Genomic DNA, 21,752 nt, shown 5'->3' with positions numbered 1-21,752 from the left:
GATATTAAGCTATATGGATGCAAGATGGATGAATAATTCAAGCAACAATGGATGCAAGCAATAATGAATGGAAAATGGATGCAAATAATCTAAAAAGCACAATAATCTTCAATGACTCCAAAGCGAAATTAGTGTGATAATAATCTCCAAGCGTGTTCTCAAAAATCTCTGGGGTGAATTGGAATGAGAGCTGAAGACTGAATTTATAGAGAATCACAAGAAAAAAAGCTCAATTTAGAATTAATTGAAATAATTGAGAAATCAGATTCGGTTAATCTTAAGATAGATTCCAACTATAGTTTAATTGAAATGCATTCAAATTAGAAGTCCAAGTTGCATTGGAAAATAATAATAAATTAATTCCATGCATATAGGATAAAAATAGATAATTCTTTAATTTATTCAAGAAAAAGGTCTTTTCAATGCAACTGAACTTATTTTTTTGAAAAGCTTTGAGTTCCAATTTTAGAGAATAATTCAATAATTCAATTAAATTGCTTTTCTGATTTCAAGTTCTAAATTTAGAAAAAGAAATAATATCTCAAGTTTGATTTCTCTCTCAATTCAATTCTTTTTTTGTTTTATTTTCAATTCAATTCTTTGTAATAAATTAATCCTTTTTGCATGATTGAATGGCAAATTTATTAATTAATTAAATATGCAAGGATATTTAATAAATTAAAATGGGATAATTGATCAAAATGATATTCTTGGAAATGATTCAATTAATTAAATAAATATTTAATTAATATCGAGTAATTGATTTACCATGTGATTTTTGATAATTAAAGAATTAATAATGTGCTCAAGATTAATTTAATTGCCTTTGGTTAGGACCTTGGTGATGTTGTCAAGATTAGGGGCCCATGGTTTAGATGACCAATTTTAGGGTATTACAGTTTCAACTAATTCTGGTTTGTATCAGCCTTTACCGATTTCTACTAGGCCTTGGGAAAGCCTTAGTATGGACTTTGTACTTGGATTACACAAGACTCATAGGGGGTTGGATAATGTTTTTGTAATTGTTGATAGTTTCAGCAAGATGGCTCATTTTGTGCCATGTAAATGCACAAATGATGCATCTCATATTGCATGTTTGATTTTCAAAGAAGTTGTAAGGATACATGGATTGCCTCTCAATATTGTCACTGATAGAGACTCCAAGTTTGTTGGTCATTTTTGGAGGACTCTCTGGAAGAAATTAGGTACCAATCCATCATTTTCATCAGCATACCACCCTTATACTGATGGACAAACTGAGGTGGTTAATAGATCCCTTGGCAATCTCCTTAGATGCCTTACCAAGCAACATGGACAAAATTGGGATTTAGTGATTGGACAAGCTGAATATGCATACAATGATTCAGTCAATAGGAGCATAGGGAGAAGTCCATTTGAGGTCGTGTATGGCCTACATCCCAGAGGGATACTTTAACTCATAGGTCTTGGATGCATGGACAAAAGGAGTGCCCAATGAGAAGACTTTGTTGTCACCGTGAAGGAGATTCATGAACAAGTTAAGGCTTCACTTCAACAAAGTACTGATAAATATAAACTCAGAGCAGATGTTAAGAGGAGAGATGTTCAGTTCATAGTAGGGGATTTGGTGATGGCTTACCTAAGGAAAGAAAGGTTACCTAAAGGCCAACCTTCTAAAATGCTCATGAAGAAGATAGGTTACCTCTGGGTGGTTCATAAGTTTGGAAACAATTCATATGAAGTTGAATTTCCAGCAGACTTGGGAATATCTCCCATCTTCAATGTATGTGATTTGACAGCCTTCAAAAGATCCTTGACAGATGCAGCACCCGATTCATCTCTTGAGGAAGAAGATGTAGAATGGATGAAGAATCTACCGCCTAGCAAGCCATTAGAATTGGAGTGCATTCTTGACTCCAAGGTGATCAAACAAACAAGGAAAGGTGTGTACAAAGACTATCTGGTCAAATAGATGGGTCTTCCCGAGTCTGTAGCTACGTGGATGAGTGAAAGTGATATCTTTAAGCATGGAACCACATCCAACTGGTTGGCAACTCAAGGGAATTGAGTTTTCCTGTCCAGGGGAGTATAGTGAAGGGGCACTAGGACATGTGTCTACTTCATTTTTACATGTGTCTACATCATTTTGATTCATGGTTATGCTTAGGAATAGAATGTGCAATGTGTGATTAGGCTCGGGCAGTGTAATAAGCCTTAAGGCCCCAAGGTGTGTCAACTTGGTCAAAGGCCTTGTATGGGAATTTTATATGTATTTTTTATGTTTAAGGGGTATGAAATGTGTGATATTTTCATTCTTGACCTTTGGTGTGAAGGCAAGACCGAATTGTAGAAAGTTGACAAAAGTTGCATTATTGTCTTAAGCAACTTTTCTTGCAAGATTTTGAAATGTGGTTATCCCAATGGTTAGTTGGTTGATTGTATGCCTTGGAGGTTGTTGGAGGAGTTCCTTGGCATGTTATAATCCTAGAGGAATGATGCATACTGGTTACAGAGATGATATTGAATGAATTTCTTGTCTTCAAGCAAACAATTATTGTGTTTTCCTGCATTTTTCTTGAATTTTTTGTTCTTGCATAACTCATTGTGAATGGTGGGAATGAATTAAACATTTGGAAAGTTGTAATAGAGGTTCACCATCCATTTGGAGCTGATTTGAGATCTTGAAGCCTTCGGGTTTGGAAGAAAGTGAATTTTTTATCCCACTAGCTTGACAAAACCCTCAAAACCGGGGTTTGGATGCAAACAGTGACACAAATCAACATCTCTCTAAGGGATTGATCTGAAACCTAGGAAGATGTTGATTTTAAATGTATACTATATGTTCTTGGTGGTTTTGGAGATAGTAAGTGTCATTTGTCTTTCCTAAGATGATTCCCTTGGCTTGACATCGCTCATGTGGCAAGCCTGTGCAGTACGAAAATCGGGTGGAAACCTTGAATAACAGATTGAAGGATGGTAAAACTTGGCATGAGAAGGAAACTTGAACAATTTAAGACCATTGGAAAGTGTTATCCTTTCATTCCTTTATGACTAGTGAAGCTTTTGAGAGCTTAAACCCCAATACCGACTAGAAGAGGCTAAATAGGGTCAATAGGGTTTGACCATCCGTACTAAAAACCTAGATGCAAAAGTTTGGAATCTTGTAGAATTATCAAAAGGGTACTCTAATATTAAATTTATTTAGGGGGTTGTTCAGGTAGGTTGTGAGAAAAATCAAGAAAAGTTCGAATGGAGGGTTAATTGCTTTTAGTCCTATTTCCTAGGTCCGAAAGGGGAATTGGTACAAAGGGCTAGTAAACACAAATGCCATATAACACGTGTAAACACTCACATAGGTTAGATTCCATCCTTGGAGTAAAGATCATGTTGCTTGGGGTTTGGGGATGTTAGTTGTCCTTTGTTGAAGGGTTGCAACCTTAGGGGTAGGAGACTCCTTGTCAATTGTGAGTTGTCCTGAGTGAAGAGATCCTTGGGAAGGATCTAGGGCAAGCTCTAGAAACCTTAAGAAGGTTAAAGACATTGGTCCATTTGGTGATACCAAGTGGAGACCCTTTTTGAGTAAAAACCAAGAAAGTGATATAACATCCCAATCCCTCTGCATCAAACACTTAACATTTATGTAGGAAACTATTCATCATAGGTGGGATTCTTAGTCTCTCTCTTCCCCTCTTATAGGAAGATATTGATTGTATCTTCATGAAAAATGTCATTCTCGGGGGGCATTGATGAGAATCTCCGTACACCAGTCACTTCATCACTTGTACATGATTTATTTATGTTTTCTCTCTTTTGGAGAGGGGTTTCTTTTGTTTACTCCATTTGTGAGAGATCTTTTCTACATGGGTACTCAAAATGGCCTTGTATCTGAGACCCATCTTACATCATCTCATTAATTTCATAGGTTTTGTCCCTTCCTAAATTGCACTTAAGGGGGTTTGTTGGAGTGAATAAGGTGTTTTCCCAACTAATTCCTTAGTGTAGACCTATTCATAAGTTAAGATAAGTTATGTCTTAGGTATTATTTCTAGAATTTAATTGTGATGTGGTCATGTATCTCATTTACTTCTTATGTCCTAGGTCATTTAATATATGTTCTAAGTGGTTATTTCATAACATAATATTAAGACATGTCAACATCTTGTTTAATCCTATAACTCACCATGCCCAAATAAGCAAGGCTCGTGCACTTTTTGCAATATATATCATTGGTATCATTTGATCATATAAACAAACAAGCTCATTTCTTACACACTCTCTTGTGGAAGTTTTTTTTGTTTCATAGGTGGTCTTAGATGTTCAACTAGTCTTCAGCTCCTACAATTGGGAGTGTACCTTGCATGACTTTGACAAAATGAATATCCCTTAGTCCTTGGATCTCAATTGAAGAGGTTTCAACCTATCTAATTTGATATAAAAATCATCCAATGGAAAAAAATGTAATGTTTCTTAATGAATCCTTGCTCTTTTGTTTTGATTTGACTCCTAAGATAGTGGTATGGAGAGAAATAAAAGGAGTTGACATTTATATATTTAAATCTAGTGATGTCATTGATTTTTAGCAGCATAAACGCTCATTGCCAATCTAAAACTCTCAAGGGGTACCAATTATTTTCAAATATAATTCAAATTAGTTGTCAAAAGTTAATTTTCCTAATAAAAATGAGCTAAATATTTATCATTATTTCTTTTGTGTAATATAATGAGACATTGTTGTTATTTTTTTGTGTTCTTGGATACTTTATTATTGACGATAAAGAGGTTTGTACTAAATAAAATGAAATATTATTTTTATTAATATTTTTTGTATTAGCTTTTCAAAAGATATTTTGTTAAAAGATTGTTTTTTTGCGATTTGGTAATAAATGTGTATTTGGTTGCACAATATGATTGATACAACATAAGAAGGATGAAAGCAATAATGAAAAATCTTTGATCAAATCTTCTTTTGCATTTTTATCAGTTATATATTTTCTCTATCTTTTTGAATACTCTTTGATATCGTATGGTGATTTCCATTTTGATTGTGATAATGCAATATAAATTTAAGTTTATTTGAAAACTTTGATTTTTTAGTTACAAAAGTTGTAAGATACCTAACAAGATAGATTGAAAAAAAAATCTTAGTTGTAAGATAACAAACAAGATAGTTTGTAAGTAGTTAAATTTGAAACTATTATTGCAACAATCTAATGAAATGATGGCAAATAACTTTCTCAATCTCAATATTATTGTGGGAAGTTGCCATTTATGTGCACTAGATAATAACTAGTGCATGCTCATTATGCAAGGTACTTCATCTCAACATATAAACACATGGATTGCTTTGCTTGATGGATCTTTACTAATGATAAATTTTTTATTTATTACTCCTTAAGGAGATATTTAACTATGTGATTTTTGTGACTACATTAAACTATGTTAGAATTTCAACATACAAATGCATGAATTGGTATGTTTAACGTTCCTTTTAAATGAATAACTTGCTTTGTTTATGAATTCTTAAGAAGATCATTTTAGACTCACACTCTACAATAATCTAATTTTGGATATGAGTTAAAAAAATTCAAATGTGAAATAGGTTTCTTATTTTACTTTGCTCTATTTTTTCTTTGACTAAACAATCTAATAGCTCTACACTCCAATATTTAGTAGCTCTAAAACACTAATATATTTAGATCTAATTTTTATTTATTGTGAATAGTTTGAAGTAGTAGCTATTAAGAGATTAGTTTTGGTTCATTATATTTTAAAAAAAAAACCTATTTTGGTAGGGTTTTGTAATATTTTTTGAACAAAATCTATAATTTTTTTCTCATTAACATCAATGACAATACAACACAATTTGTGTAGAATATTGAGGTAAGTCATTTCACATTGTTTCAATCGCTTTTAATTTTGGGAATCTATATGTAGTTGTATCACTTTTTATGGTGATTTATTTGATTCTAAAATAATTCTATTATTATTTGTTAAATGAAGGTATCAATTGCACTTAATAAAGCTAAATATCAATTGCATTGTTTGTTCAACACTAGCTAATTTAACATCACTTTATTAATATAAAGAAATCCGAAGATTTATTTATTCAACAACAATTGCACAAATTCCATCGAAAACAAAATAAATAATGCCACCACTTTCAAACGACTAACATGTTAAAACAAATTCATAACACATTACACATTTCACCAATATGAATCATATATGTAAATATCAATTAATACTTTTACAAAAATATGAACTATTTTTTCTTTCAATTTCAAGCTTTCTTTCATTCTTTATGAGTTTGTAAAGTTATCTATACAATTATTCTATTTGTACTATATATCTATTAGCTAGGTTCCATATGACCACCATCAAATTCTCAAAAACAAGTTTAAAAAGTATTCTCAAAATATCTCTGTAATGTTTATTTTAGAGCATTTGAAAAGGTTTATGGTTCTATAGTCCCATACCTACACAACAATCATATAAATTATTTTTCACTAATTAGATTATCAAATTAATTCAAATAATATACTTCAGCTATGGTGTTTATTTTAACCTAACCATCAAATTAATTACCATAATTGTTACTTTCTTTGAAGTGATTGAAACTATTTGTAAGATATTGTGTTTGTTTCTAACCTTGACCCTTATTAAATCCTAACTCAAATGGAATCCTAACCATAACCATGATCGAAAAATAAACCTTATAATAACCCTAGTTAAACCCAACCATTAATAATGTAATAATAATGTAATACAATAATAAAATAATATTATACTATAAATAATTAGATAATAAAATTATATTTAATATATAATAATATTATACTTTTTTTTTTTTTATCAGTAATTTTTGATATATTAATTTTCAAAAAATTTCAACAATCTACTAGGGCCAAACGGATATCAACATCAACCCAAAAAACAGTTCAAACCTACTATGCAGAGTTCCAGCTAAACAGAAAATAGAAGTATCACAGTACTGTGCATTTATGCACAACATATTACAGTAATCCATAAAAGTTTTTAAAAAAAAAACCAAACGAAGCAGAAAGCAAAAAACCCCAGAGATTTGCACCATGACTGCTCAATCCGAGTAGCTCTGGTTTGGCTTCTTCATCTCCACGTCATCGATATCCGCCAAAGCTTTCCCTTTGGTCGCTTCCGACTTCATCTTCAGGATGCAGTCTAGGTTCCCAAAGTCTAGGTCACCTTCCAGGATGGCTAGGAACTGAACCGCTCTCCCCTCCTCGAAACGGTCCTAGAGCTCTCTTCCCACCTCCATGCACGCCACCACCTTCAGTGGCCTTAAAACCTCATTTGTTCATATCAACTTCACACATAGCTTCATGGCTTCCCAGCCAAGTCAAGCACGTTCCCTACATTGCTCCTTTAAACGACTTTCAGGTCCCCTGACAAATGGTAAAATCTCCTCCTCTGCTTCTCCTTCCCCGATACAGATTCCGGTTTGGGGGATCACCCATTCCAGAATGGAGTCCATATTAATTAAGTAATCCCCATCAATAAGCTTTTTCATTGTTAGTTTGACTTTCTCTACTTCAAGTTCAAATTCGCATGCCCATGCCATTATCAAGGAGTAGACTTCCATATTTGTTCTGTACCGGAAATGGATATGCACCAATTCCTCCCCCAACATTAATCTAGCCGTGCTCCACAGCTTATCTTCCTTGTATTTGAAGAGACCCTGCAGACGTTTGTCTGAAACCGTTCCCAAGAACGGGACCAATTTCTTCTTTGTTTGGAGCGTGAAATTTGCCTCCATTGAAAACTGCTCAAAACCTGTTAAAACCAGAGAACTAAACTAGAAAGACAAAAACAAGCTTCATTAATCCGGTTTTTGGCAAATACAATGCACAATATTCAAATTGGTTATAAATCCGTCGTCGTTTGCGACGGGATATAAATGCATAATCTGTGAAATAAATGGAAAGATATTCCATAGCAGATTTCCTGCCCTCTGTCATTGTCTCAAACCAATATTTATGCTTTTGAACTGCCACATTAATTACAAAGCCAGTGATATCAAGTACTCATCCTTGCAAGCCGTCTAGCGTGCTTGCTGGTTTGGCACTTCACGAACTGCATTAATACCACTTCCAAACACTACCATTACCCTTCCACCATTTGGCCACTTGGTCTGACATATCACATCCAACATTTGAGAGGAGATCCGCCACTACATTAGCACCTCTCCTAACATGGGAGACCCGAAAAGCTTCAAATGAGGTAAGTTTTTCGCGTATTATCTCCACCCAATGAGATAGTTTCCAAGAGGAGGTGTTACCTTTTGCTATTGCATTGATAACTACTTGGGAATCCCCTTCTAAATGTAGTTTTGACTCTTTCATGTTAATAGCCAATTCCGTAGCCATTAGTGCCGCCTGTGCTTCTGCTTCGTTGTTTGTCCCATTCTGAATTCGTCGAGCCCCCTTGAATAGGATAATCCCCTTATCATCTCTTGCAACTACTCCTACTCCGGAGATACCCGGGTTTCCCCTAGACGCCTCATCAAAGTTGATTTTAATCCACTCCTTAGATGGCGGTTCCCATTTAGCCTTGTCTTTTGTTGGTTCAGACAGGGGACTAACCCTCTAGGACCCATTAACGGGTTATAATAATAATATTATATTATTAGTATAAAAAAATAATAATAAAAATATACCATTATAAAAATAATAAAACAACAATAATATAATAATAATAATTTTTAATTAATCTTTAAATATCGTATGAACAAAGATATAATTGAACATAAATTATACAAATTATTTTAAAATAAATATAGTACTAGCACTTGCACCGAAAGGAGGTACAATAGTTACGCCGATAGCAAGATATAGTTTGGAAAAAAATTGTAAGAAATGTAAGTTCCTTTTCTTAGGACTAATTATTTACAATAAAAGACAAATGGCGATGAAATGTGAAAAGAATCAAGTATGGACAAATGCAACTTTATCTAGATAGGTATGTTACACAAAATGATTTTTTAACTGTAAGAGGAAAGTTAAAGGATTCCCAGCACTAATTTTTCATTTCGAACATTTTTTTTGATTGGTAATTGATTTTTAGTATTTTATTAATTGCAGCATCCTAAAATTGCACCCTTTGCAATTTTGACTGCATCTGGGGCCCTCACTTTAGTGTTCTCATCCTCATGCTTGACCTGGACTCATTTATGCTTGTACCATGCATAAAATGCCATATTATATCATTTCAACTTGCATAGCACCTTAACCCTGACCCAAATATGGGGTAGGACTAGGGCATGGTGCCTTGGTCCTCACTAGGACCATGACACCATGCCATGGTCCTCCTTAGGTCGGCCCCAATATGAACCCTTTGTCCTATCCAAATTTTGGGTGGGAATCCCCTCTCCACGTCAGCCTATGTTAGAAAATTAATATGTTTGATGATGGGAAAGTATATAAGGCGGTCTTCCCCTCTCATTCGGATACACACAAGAAGGCAAGGAGATAGGTGAACATAAGGCAAACTACAATCAAGCATTCAAGCATTGAAGTAATCATCATCAAGCATTTCTAGAGGTCTTCAAGGTTGCATGTTCTTCATTTATCAATTGTAGAGCAACATTACATAATTCATTTGCAAGCATGTGTGTGTTAGGGTTTTATCATGTTCATGTCATTTCATACAACATATGTGATTACATTCAAGAAGCAAAGCATCATCATCACTCATTGCAGATATGACGTATACCTTTCCATCATTTATTTCAAGTATTTGCAGTATTTCATTCAAGGTTAATTCCAAACCGAGATTTGCCTTAGGCAAACCCCTATTCCTAACCTTTTTCCCCTTCTTTCTGTGTGCAGGAAATAGGTACAAAGTTGTACTCTTAAGAATAAGCTTCATTCACAAAGATGAATCAACCCTTTTTGATACACGAAAAGATTGGAGGAATGTGGTGCCATGTCCTGGTCTTGGCTTTTTAGGAGCTTTTTCAAGGGTCAGATTCAAATCAACTTATATTGCTTAGATCTAGGTGCATGCAAAAATTCCACACCTGTAGCTCGGTACTTTCTCAGTTTTATCTTCATTTTTCAACACTTTATCCTATTTCAACATTTCAATTTACAAAAGAGAGGAAAACTCACAAAAATCAGTCCAATCCATTCAGTATTCAGTCCTTATGTAATTTTTGAATAAATCTAGTGGATTCCCTTCTCTCTTTTGAATGTAAAGGTTTCCCAAGTGAAAATTGATTTGGTGATTTATCCCTCCTATGTTACAAATTGCCAAATCAAAATTTCCCCTTTACATTAATAATAAAGATTTTGAACCCAGTTGGAACCAGTTGGGGCTACAGAAAGGGAACCACCTCGCCAAAGAACATATCTCCAAAAAACTAAGACCTATCAATAGGTTAAGACACTACAACTTCATTTTTGCTTCAACTTTGGTATGAGATCGAAGAAGCATGTTACAAGAGCCATCTTTCTATAATCTTTTAGCTCTCTTCCATGCACAATAGTCCATCCTTGCTACTCTACCTCTTCATAAATTGGCTCCTACAAAATATTGTGTTGATTATCATCAATGCATTTATGAGACATCCATCTTTCCATTTTCTCCTTATACCCTGGGGTTTCAGGATTCTCCACTTTCTCCAACTCCATTCCAGAAATGCCTCAAGCCTTGTTTGAACTCAAAACCCAAATTCTTAGGGGATTGAGGTACCTGAGAGATTATACCATTACCAACATCTGTAATAGGTTTTGCCTTTGAATTACTATCATGGCCCAACTCATCCTTCTCCACCAAATAATGAGGAGGAGAAACCTCTTTCCACTAGGTAGCCCGTTTATCTAATTTCCTCTTATCACATGTAGTAGTAACATGCCTTGTTTGAAAGCATCTCCGACATCAGAATGAGATCCCTTCATAATACAAAGGTTGAATCCAACAACCTTTGGCCGATTTCAACGAAATCTCCTCTGGAAATCCCTTAGTCAAATCCATTTCCACCCAAATCTGGGCATATGTGGTATGAAGGAAATTCGAAGAGTCCTCATCAACTACTAAGAACCTACCCAAAGAACTACATACAACAACAAAGCAATAATTGAACCAATATTGCAAAGGGAGATTAGAGAGCCTTACCTAAATTGGATTCTTATCAAAAGATTCAGTGGCAGGGTTGAAAGTCAAGTACCAGGGTTACAAAAAGACCACGAGCACCATGATAGATTTGCACATCCCCTTTCAAACAAGGGCCCCATATTTCTAAAATCCAAGAATTTAAATGACCAAGGCTTGGCCAGAAACCCTTGAATATCCCAATCAAACCTAGTTGAGAAAAGTGCCTCTCATTTAGATCATTTCATTCTCCATCTCCTCATCTAAAGTTATCACTAGAGAATTGGCACTTTGATTTTGCATATCTACATTTCCTTCCTCGAACTCACCATCTTTGCTGCAACCTTCCTCCTTAAAAAAACCCCGCCTCCTTTCATCCACTTTAAGTGCCAAATCTTCTCTACTCCTATGCCAAATTGGCCTATCCATCATGTTTTCCCCAAAGCCTTCCAAATAAGAACACTTAAGCCCCCATTGCAAGCCCATATCAAGTTGCCTTCTTGCCGCCTTCTTGAGCGATAACCCTCGTAAACGATGAAACCCTTTACTACTATTGAAAGGTGGAGCCACAAACAAATCCATGTCTCTATAGAGCCCATCTCTACCAAATGACAGTAATTTTGAAAAAGAAGGTCCTCCACCCTAGACAGTCACCATAGGACCATGAAAATGACAACCTCGCCTGAAATTTGCACCAAAAAATTTCTAGATCACAAGAACCCTACATGCCGCAACAAACAAAAATAAATACATTACTATGTATTTAAATTTTGAACATTATCTTCAATAATGATTATTAAATTGGTAAAATGTAAATTTAGAAGGTTGTTGAGGTCGAAATTTTATTGTAAAGACAATTAGGTATTCATCCAAGTTAACAATCATGCATAAAACACTTGATCATGTAATTGAATTTTTTTCCTAAAAGAGTAAGAGTAGCTTTTTTAATCCAAAATAAAGTAAATATTTAAATTCTAGTTATGAACATCCACATTTAGGTTTATTATTTGTCCAAGAATCGCCTATTTTAATAAATATGCATTCTAGAGTTATTTTATTTACATGATATGCCAAAAAAAAAAAAAAGTGAAAATTTATTCCCAACATCACAAATTACTTTATTATTGTTATATAATAATATAAACAAAAATGATTCTTATAATTGATTTAGAAAAATGTATGAAAAAAAACAATTCTTACTACTTAAAAGTGAAAAAAATTAAAATTACTTTTCATAATATTTTATTATTGTTGTTTTAAAATATTTTAAACAAATAATCTTAATAATTGATTTAAAATTCTTAATTATGAATAACATACTACTAACAATTTTTTTTTATATATTTAAAATTGGATTTTTTTTTTAAAATTATTAATATGTCCAAGGGATTGAGCTTAGTTGGTTAAAGCATTGAGTTCTCAATGTGGAGACCCAAGTTCAACTCCCATGAGGGACACCTTGGTGTAGAATTCTAAGTTGTGACTCTTGGTCTTCCATTGTTGTTTAAAGTAGATTTCTAAGTTGTGACCCTTGGTCTTCCAATTGTTGTTTCTAGTTTGGTGCTCGAAAGGAGCTAGTATTTGTAATAAGTTTGCTCGAAAGGAGCTCTGGTAATTGTTTGAATGTATTACTATATTATTAGAGACAAATTACTTGACTCACAAATTTAGTATTAACTCACTCATAAAAAATAATCAATTTCTAATAAAATCAATTAAATATTCATCAATTTTAATTTAAAGAGTCTAATCAATAATTTATTATTCGTTATTATTTAAAATATTAATCAAAATTGTTATTTAATTTTTTTAATTAATAATTATTTAATACTTTATTATTATTTGTAAAAAAAATTCATTCTATTATTTTATTACGGGTGTATAATAATATAAGAAAGAGATTGAAATTATTGAAATAATATTAAATATTAATAAATCTTAAAACTCAAAATTAATATTATAAAAAATATATAACTAAAACAATCCCTCGAATCCGGTTTCGAATCCGGTTCTCCATTGTGGGCTTTTGCTGCTCATTTATGAGCACCGTAAAACCCTTGCCATGCTGGAAAACAAGAGGTTATCTGCTTCTCCAGGGAAAGGCAAGAGAATGATGGAGGAAGGGGAACCTAGCAAGGAGGAGGCTACCTCCAGGAAAAAAAAACAAGAGTGTCACTGGGATGAAAGCCCATGAAGATAAGAATGACACAGAGGAAATTGGAAAAGAGGACAATGAAATGGAAATAGACGAGTCAAAGGGTGAGAACAACTGGAAAGATGAGGATATGGGTGTAGAGCATGAAGAAGGTGAGAACGAGTTCGACAATGATAGCCCAATTCACAGTGCTAGCCTGGGTAACGACAACAACCAACCTATTGTGGATGTGGATGACAAGGATAATGAGGAAAAAGATTTGAATTCCGAGAGGGAGAATAACAAGGAACCTGAGAAGGATATGGCAAATGATTGTTTGAGTGAGGAAAAGGAAAGTGCTGGAGAAGGGTTATTCTTGGATAACCTTAAAAATCTCACTGAGGCCATATTGGTTTATGACAGATGGACTTATGAACTATTGAATAACCTGGAGAAAAACGGGAAATAGATGAATGACAAAAGGAAGGAAGATAACAGGGATCAGAAGCAGTGGAAGAAGGAAATGGAGGAGAGAGTTAATAAAATGGCTGCTCAGATTAACTTGCTGAAAGAAGGGAAAGTGGCAATGAAAAACCTGTTGGGTATTATCCCGAATATCTTGTTTGCTGTCACAAAAAATCTTGAGGATATTTTGAAGGTCCTTGATAATTCCAGCTCTCCCAAACCGGTGGTGGACCTCGACATGGATGATGATGCTATCGAGATTGGAAGTGGTGAAGCTACTTTGGGTGGAGTTGGAAAGAGAACCAGAGCAAGTGTTAAGAAAGCTGCTGCTGCATATGCTAAGGAGATCCCTAACCTTAGGGAAAATATCAAAGACCTGTATGGGATTAGCAATAAGTTGGCTAATGCCCTGAAAAATATTAATTAGTTCCTTTTGTCGGGTATGGCCGAATTTTGCTAGTTTTTTGGGGCTTTAGCTGGTTTTCTCTAGTTAGTTCGCTAGCTTTTCTTGGGTTTGTTCCTCCTAGTTGCTTAATGCTTTTATCTTGTAAGGTCCTTTTGTAAAGGGTTTCGAGGTCCCTTCAAAACCTGTTTTTACCTTAATAAAAAACAATGTCATTATTTTTATTTTATAACAAGTGTTTTTTTAAATGTTATGATATTTGTTTTATTTTATTGGAGAATACATTATATATTGATCACCCAATATAATTATAAAATCGTAATCATCACACAAATCAATTTAATAACAATTTTTTTTTTTCATAAAAAAATGGTACTATATTGTTTATATTATATTAATATATAATTTTTTATATAATATTAATATATACACATATATATTTTAATATAATATTAAAATTAAAATTAGACTTTTTAAATCTTCAATCATATTATACTTGAACAAAAAACCCTATGAAACGTCTTCCAAGTCAGACGCAATAGAGAGTAAAGTTTCTCTAATGTGTAATGTCATTCGTGTCAGATATGAATGCGATGGAATTGATAGGAGGATGTACAATATGGATATGTGATTGAGAATTTTTGATCTAGAAACATTTAACTCAACTTAACTTGCGAAGATATGGGTTTGCGTGATGGGTTTATCTCATGAGTTTCCGCTTGAAATGTGGAAACCGGTGGGAATGAATGAATGAATGAAAGATTTTAATGACGTCCACGAGACTAAACAATCTAGGGACCATAAACAAACACTCTTAAATTATCTTCGGATTCTTTTTGATGTCAGAACTCCTACTATTGTTTTTGACAAGGAGGTTCGTCGTTTGATTAATCCTATCTTCCTCAAATAACTAGTGCATATTGTCAACCTTTAAGCCATTTTCATACTGAGTGTGAATATCCTCATAAGTTGTGAATTCCATGATGAAGTGCCATTCCGTTTCCACCACTCACTTATTGTAGAAAATGCAAACTCTTTCCTCCCAAGTTTCCTTGGGTATCTTCCATCTACTAGTCTCATACCTAAGATGATGCAACCTTGTTCTCAATTGTGCAACTAATAGCCTTGCTTTCCCTTTAAAAATTGCCCCTAAATATGTTTGTTCACCACGATCCTTTGTTGGGTTAAACTCTTTGATGTAGTATGCTTTATTTCGCCTAATCTGTTTTATCCACATGGCAGTTTGAATTTTTTTAGTTACATACCTTTTTATTTCAGCATCGGTGTAAGGAGATTCATGTAAATTGATGTTCCACTTATTCATCCAATTGTTGTTTTACTTCATTCACGTTTTCTTCTTACGGTCTAGCATCTCTTCCACAACCATTTTAGGCCAACGATTGTGATGCATGTTTTCAACCTTTTTTAAATAACTTATCAACCAGGTTATCGCTGATGCTTCCAAAGGAAAAGTACCCGCTTCAGCTAAAATAATTTTGTATGGGACTGTTGTTTTAACATTGGGATTGCTCGTTATTAGATGTTTCTGGATTCTTTCTAACTATCTCCAACTACAGTTTGACATGTTGCTTCCCCACACTTCACAATCATAAAGGACCACCGGTGTGACAAGTAAACCAAAAAGGGTTTTCTTGGTTTTCCAATCCCAAAAACTAACTTTTCTGCACCCGTTTTGAAGTAAGTGTGAAGCTTTCTAACCTCCCTGTATCCTTTTTGTTCACAAGTCTCCCAACTGAGCTTATAGTGGAAGTCAATCCCAAGATACTTATATTCTTTCACTATTTTTAGCGGGCTGCCTTCAAAAAGAAAGATAATCTATTTATTTTTTCTTTTCAATGAGAAAATCATGGTTTTGGTCTTGGTGATGTGTACTTGCATCCCAACTTCTTGACAAAAGTGTTCTAAGTCCTTCAAATGTTCTCTTAACCTATGAGCCGATTTTGAAATTACGATAAAGATATTGACATATAAGCGTAGTTTCAGCACATATCCTGCCAACTGAATACCACTCTCATCTGTTTTGCTTAACCAAGCCTTCAACTTATCAATATATAGACTAAAAAGCATGGGAGATAGAGGACAACCCTGCTTGACCTCAATGCCACTACCAAAACATTGACATACTTTCACTAGTTTTGATTTTAGCTCTAACCTAAGATAACCTATCAGCTAAATATTAATAATATTAACAAATTAATAATAAGATAGCCTATCTACTAAATATTAATAATATTAACAAATTAATAATTATTTTTTAAAAATATTTTAATTCAACGATCATATTAGAGGTCTTACTAAAGGCAAGAAACACTTGTTTAAAATGCTTGGACACTCCTTTGTACAACTTAAGTTGGTCTAGTGGTGGAGAATTTATGCTCTTAAAAGAAAGGTCACAAATTCAAATTCCACGAAAGAAAAAAGATATGTACACCTAATTAAATACCTCGACAAAGAATACTAAGTAGTACCATACTACCCATATCTCTCTTCGGTTCCTGTTGAATTTCAAATATTAGCTTTTACAAAAGGGTGGAACCATAACAAGGAACAGTAAGAAGGACGATGAAATTCTGGCAGGCGGCAATTTTCGAGGGTTTAATGGATAGAAACTCACGGTAAAACACAAAGAGGTGTAAGGGTTTGAAGGAGGAAGTTAGTTATTTGTACAAAATGGAAGGCAACAGTGTTCAACCTTTCGGCTTGGTTAGATGAATTGCTTATTATCTGTTCATTTTCTTTGATGCAGAACTGTACTATAATTGTTTTTGCATTAAGAAACAAAATCGAGTGTCTTCTTCCCTGAGCCGTTGAGACGTGGAGATTGCTTGGAATTTTAGGGACTGCTAGCTAGCTGCATTGAAACCCCATCCGCAGGCGGTACCTTGGAGTAGTGTGAGACCACATTTTTGTTATGTGATGGTTTGCATATTAATACTTCATTTAAAAAACAATCGAAGTAAGCTCTGTAAAAACCAAACGAAAATATCCTGCTTGCTCAATTGATTATATGGTAAAACCTCCGTCAAAACAAAACGAAAATATCCTGCTAGAGCATAATTTGCTTGAAGTATCTATCAACGAGGCTGTTTTTTAACTTCCTGTTTATTTAGGTATTATGCATGTAGTTTTAACCTGTTCATAATCTTCGCCATGGAGGGCTGTAGGAAGTGCCCGAGCTATTGAGATTAATTGCCTTAACGTTCTTGAAGACGAGACTCAGGTTTAAGTTTTCAACTCAATATGTTATAAGAAAATCGTCAATGAACATTGATATTACAGAATGAATATACATGGTATGATTGTAAATTTGTAATACATCTGGTGGGTGAGGCCTAGAGATATTATTTTATATGCAGGGCAATTTTGATAATATTACCCGCTTCTTGGTGTCAACCACTAAGCCTCGCATTCTGATATTTGACTGGCCATTGTTCCTTGTAACTAAAAAGGGCCATATTCAAGTTGTAAGAAAAAGCTATACTCACAAACATCTACAAATATGGCAAGACTAATAATGGACCATGTGTATGAGCAACGCCACAGGCAGCATATTTGTATCAGCTCGGCCCATGTTGGCATATGCATATCAGCTTTGCCGCTGGAGGAGTATTTTCTTAACATCTAAACATTCATTCACTGGTGTCTTTGAAGGTTGCAATGTCAAAGAGCTTCATTATAAATATATTTCTGTGTAGTCTATGTACATTCCATCCCCTGTTCTTTGTATATTTTAAGTCTTTTTCTTTTTAAAGCATCTGAAAAGTCTCGTAGGCAAAGAGGAGGACTTCTTTTGGGTGAGGGCACTTCGAGATATAAGAATTATGCAGCTCCAGCTGACCTTAATCTGTTGATGCCTATGCTAACTCTGGAATCAGGACAAATGCTTCTATCCTGCCAATTCTAGAGCCAATTATAATTGCATTGGAGACTATCATCCTGATTGGTAGTTATATGCGCACAAGTTTAGACTCTAAATTGATTGGTAGTTATATGCGCACAAGTTTAGACTCTAAATTGAGTTCTTGACAAATTTTGTTCTATTTGTTTATTTCTTTATCTACAAAGAACCATAGTTGAAAAACTCGGACTCGCCATGGACTCGGCAAACCAAAAATTTGGACTCGGACTCAGACTCGTGAAAGACTCGTGAAAGACTCGGTAAGGACTCGGCAAAAAAAAAACGGTAGTTTTACAAAAACATAAAGAAATTAATGCATTTAGAGAACATAAGAGCCATAATTGAAACATTACACATGTCACATACTCATAGTTTCAAACTTTCAACTCTAAAATGTATAATACCAAGATTTCTTCAATGCTAATTATGCTTTTATATGGAGCCTAATCAGACTCAGAGGTTAAATTTTCCCTACTTCCATCGGCGCAATTTCCCCCTATATTTTTCAACGGGGGTTTGGGGGCAGCGCCCCTTGCGCGTTCATTGTCGCAATACAGGGCGGGGCCGAGGGGCAGCACCCCGCGAGGCCAAAAATACTTTTATTATTTTATAAAGGCGTCGGGTGTTATTTTTCTTTTATTTTTCACTCCCTCAATTATGCCAAATGAAGGCAAATTTTTTATTAAAAAACTCAATTTAAAAGCTTGCATGACTTTTTTTTTGGGTTGCGCGAGTCCATTTGAAAGACACGCGAGTCCATGCAAAAGACTCGCGCGAGTCCTTGCAAAAGACGCGCGAGTCCTTGGCGAGTCGACTCGTGGCTCCCATGGACTCGCGAGTCCGTGGCGAGTCCACGAGTTTTAAAACTATGCAGAGAACATGGACTCACGCGAGTCCTTGCAAAAGACTCGCGAGTCCTTGGCGAGTCGACTCGTGGCTCCCATGGACTCGCGAGTTCGTGGCGAGTCCACGAGTTTTAAAACTATGCAGAGAACATTGTTGCCTCCATACATCATGGATACATCATGAATTGAGGCGAAGATAGTAAAGATACTTGTTTCTAGACCATAAATGTAATGTAAGTTGTACAATTCAATTCAAATCATGTGGAAATTTTTATGCTTTTAAAAAAGTCATTCTTGTGTTCAAGTTGCTTTATAGAGTCACATGTTCAAAGTCTTTTTGCTTTTTGTGGTGATAACATGTTATGAATTGCTTTCGGGATTGTCTGGTTCCTTGTCATATGTTTCTTGTCGTGCAATGTTAAGAGCCACTCAAGTGTTTAAGCAGATGCAAACTAGACTGATAAAAAATCTAGTAGAATCAACCATGTTAAGTTACAGTGGACTTTCTATGCAAGGTCTGATCGGGTAGGGTCTAATTTGGACTCATAGTAAAACCCTCTTAACTTTCTATATTGTTAATTATCTATGGCCTATATTGTTCTTGGATTTTTCAGTAATTCCGAAGTTGCCTTTATGACCAAATAAGAGTTTGCCCTTAAAATGTGATTTCTTGATATGCAATCTCATCCTACTAAATTTTCAGTTTGATGAATGTTCTTTTATGCAATATTTATCTGGGCATTCCTTTAGCATCTCAGTATGGGAATTGTTAAATACCTCTAGCTTATTCTATGCTATTTATAATGAATCCAGTGCAAATAATGGGGAGGGCTCTAACCTCAGACTTCTCCTAGAGAAGAATGCATCTCCACCATGCCTACTGGCAGAGGGTGGATCCACCATACCTACTTGTAGAGGGTGGAATGAGGGCTTTCACCTCAAACTTCTCTCGCAGAGAAGAATGCATTAACAAGGGATTGCACCTTGAACTTCTCCCTTATAGAGAAGAACTCATTAACAAGGGATTGCACCTCGAACTTCTCCCTCACAGAGAAGAACTCATTAACAAGGGATTGCACCTCGAACTTCTCCCTCATAGAGAACTCATTAACCAAATCTTCAGGATGACATGGCTCCCTCTGAAGCTGGAATGTCAAGCTTTCTCTGAAGCTGAAGCGTCAAGCTTTCTCTGAAGCAGATATCAACCTTTTGACCTCTTCGTCCAAGGTTACTTCTGACGATATGCCAAACTCCCTCTAAATGCTGATTCTTCCTCTACGAAGAAATGCAAACAATCTTCCTTCCTTGAATGCAATCTCTGATTTGTCCTGGAAGCATTTCAGAGCATGACTTAATGAAAAAATTCATGAACATTATTCAAATATAAAGAGTACTTATCTTTTATAATTTTGCTCAGCAATGGAATTTCCATTCACTTGGATTGATCACATCGAAGCACCTAGTGATGATCTGATGGCTGCGTGGCCTTGGGCTCTTGCCATCACTCATCATCTGTCCACAATATCTGCTCCGTGCATAGCTTAAGCATCATCTAAAGAGCTGCCTTTAATACCATCCACAGCAAAGTGATGGACCAATCACATAAATGCGACAGAAATCCACCTGTAGCAGGGTGTGCCAGAATGCTAAGCCCAATCTATAGCCTTCCACCCATCCCAGCCTGGGTTTGGGGGATCTTTAGTTCGAGGGGGAATCATAATGGATCATGGCCAAATATAGTTCTCCATCCCGCCTATCTGAGTTTCCTTTCTCTCCAAATAAAGTTTCTCTGAGAAGTAAAAGCCAAATATCTCTGTATGTCTGCAATAATTATGTTGTGGAAACACTGAAGATCATTGTATCTCTGTAAAACTGAATATTGCCAAGAAAACCTGCAATCAATACTTCTTTTAACACTGTCAATGACCACAAATCTGGAAACTCCTTTATAATCAGTCATACACTGATAAATAGATGATTTTATACACACAATACAAAAACTGAAAATCTCTTGCAGTTATACCTGATCCATGGCATAAACTTTACCAATCTGTATCACACCTTTTCACGTGAAATGTAGAGATTCGTTCAAAATGCTCTGAATCTGACTTCTATTCTATAATGCTTCTCCCAGAATGCTTTCTCAGTTCTTATACTTCTAGAAACATAATATGTCTTTATTATGTACACAAATTTCTCAAGATAGAATGAAACGCTCACATACTCCACAAAGACTTTGCAATCTTTGTCCAATGTAATGATAACTCACAACAACACCTCATTCTTCGAATGGCTACTCATAAAACAGAAGTGTTAACTACTCATAGTTGAGTCGGTTTTCAACCAACTATAACTGCCATTAGTTAATGATCAGTTATACAATGCAGCTCGACACAACCAAAAAGGAACCTTTATCCTTCACTGAGATGTATGCTTATTTATCATAAATGAAAACAAAGAAGTTTGTGATTAACCACTTTAACAAACTCAACCAAAACAACTAATCAAAAAACTGATTCATGTTTTAAAAGTTTAAAGGTTGATCGAGTTTACTGCTTGATCTTCAACAGTATACACTGAAAATGGAGTATTGAACTGAGGTTATTCCAAACATTATTCTTCTTTTGTGTCACGTGTAATCAATCCAGACATTAACCAGTATTGAATATCATATATTTCAAATTTGCCCGTGAACAGGTTTGCAACCAACACAAAATACACCAAAAAACTGATATGAAGCCAATCAACTGTACAAATTCCGAAGCATTTGCAGAGTACACATAATGAATTCATGAGGTAACACGTCTCTGTAATTCAATATCTAATTATCTCTGTAACACAACACTTTGACAGCAAATAATATAACGTATTTTGTTCTAA

At 34.8% G+C, this 21,752-nt stretch overlaps 1 long non-coding RNA gene across 2 annotated transcripts in view; it reads left to right on the top strand.

The window, feature by feature from the left end:
* Positions 1-16,582: 16,582 nt before the first annotated feature.
* Positions 16,583-21,752, top strand: part of LOC131031280 (uncharacterized) — a 107,653-nt gene continuing 102,483 nt past the window's right edge. Inside the window, exon 1 of one of the 2 annotated variants that reach the window (XR_009103019.1) lies at positions 16,583-16,832. This is a non-coding gene — a long non-coding RNA (uncharacterized LOC131031280). The remainder of the gene's footprint in view (positions 16,833-21,752) is intronic. The other variant, XR_009103018.2, reaches the window with a different exon arrangement.

This window comes from Cryptomeria japonica, chromosome 8 (genome assembly GCF_030272615.1).
Source record: "Cryptomeria japonica chromosome 8, Sugi_1.0, whole genome shotgun sequence".
NCBI lineage: Eukaryota > Viridiplantae > Streptophyta > Pinopsida > Cupressales > Cupressaceae > Cryptomeria > Cryptomeria japonica.
This window is presented reverse-complemented; position numbering and strand designations above follow the sequence as displayed.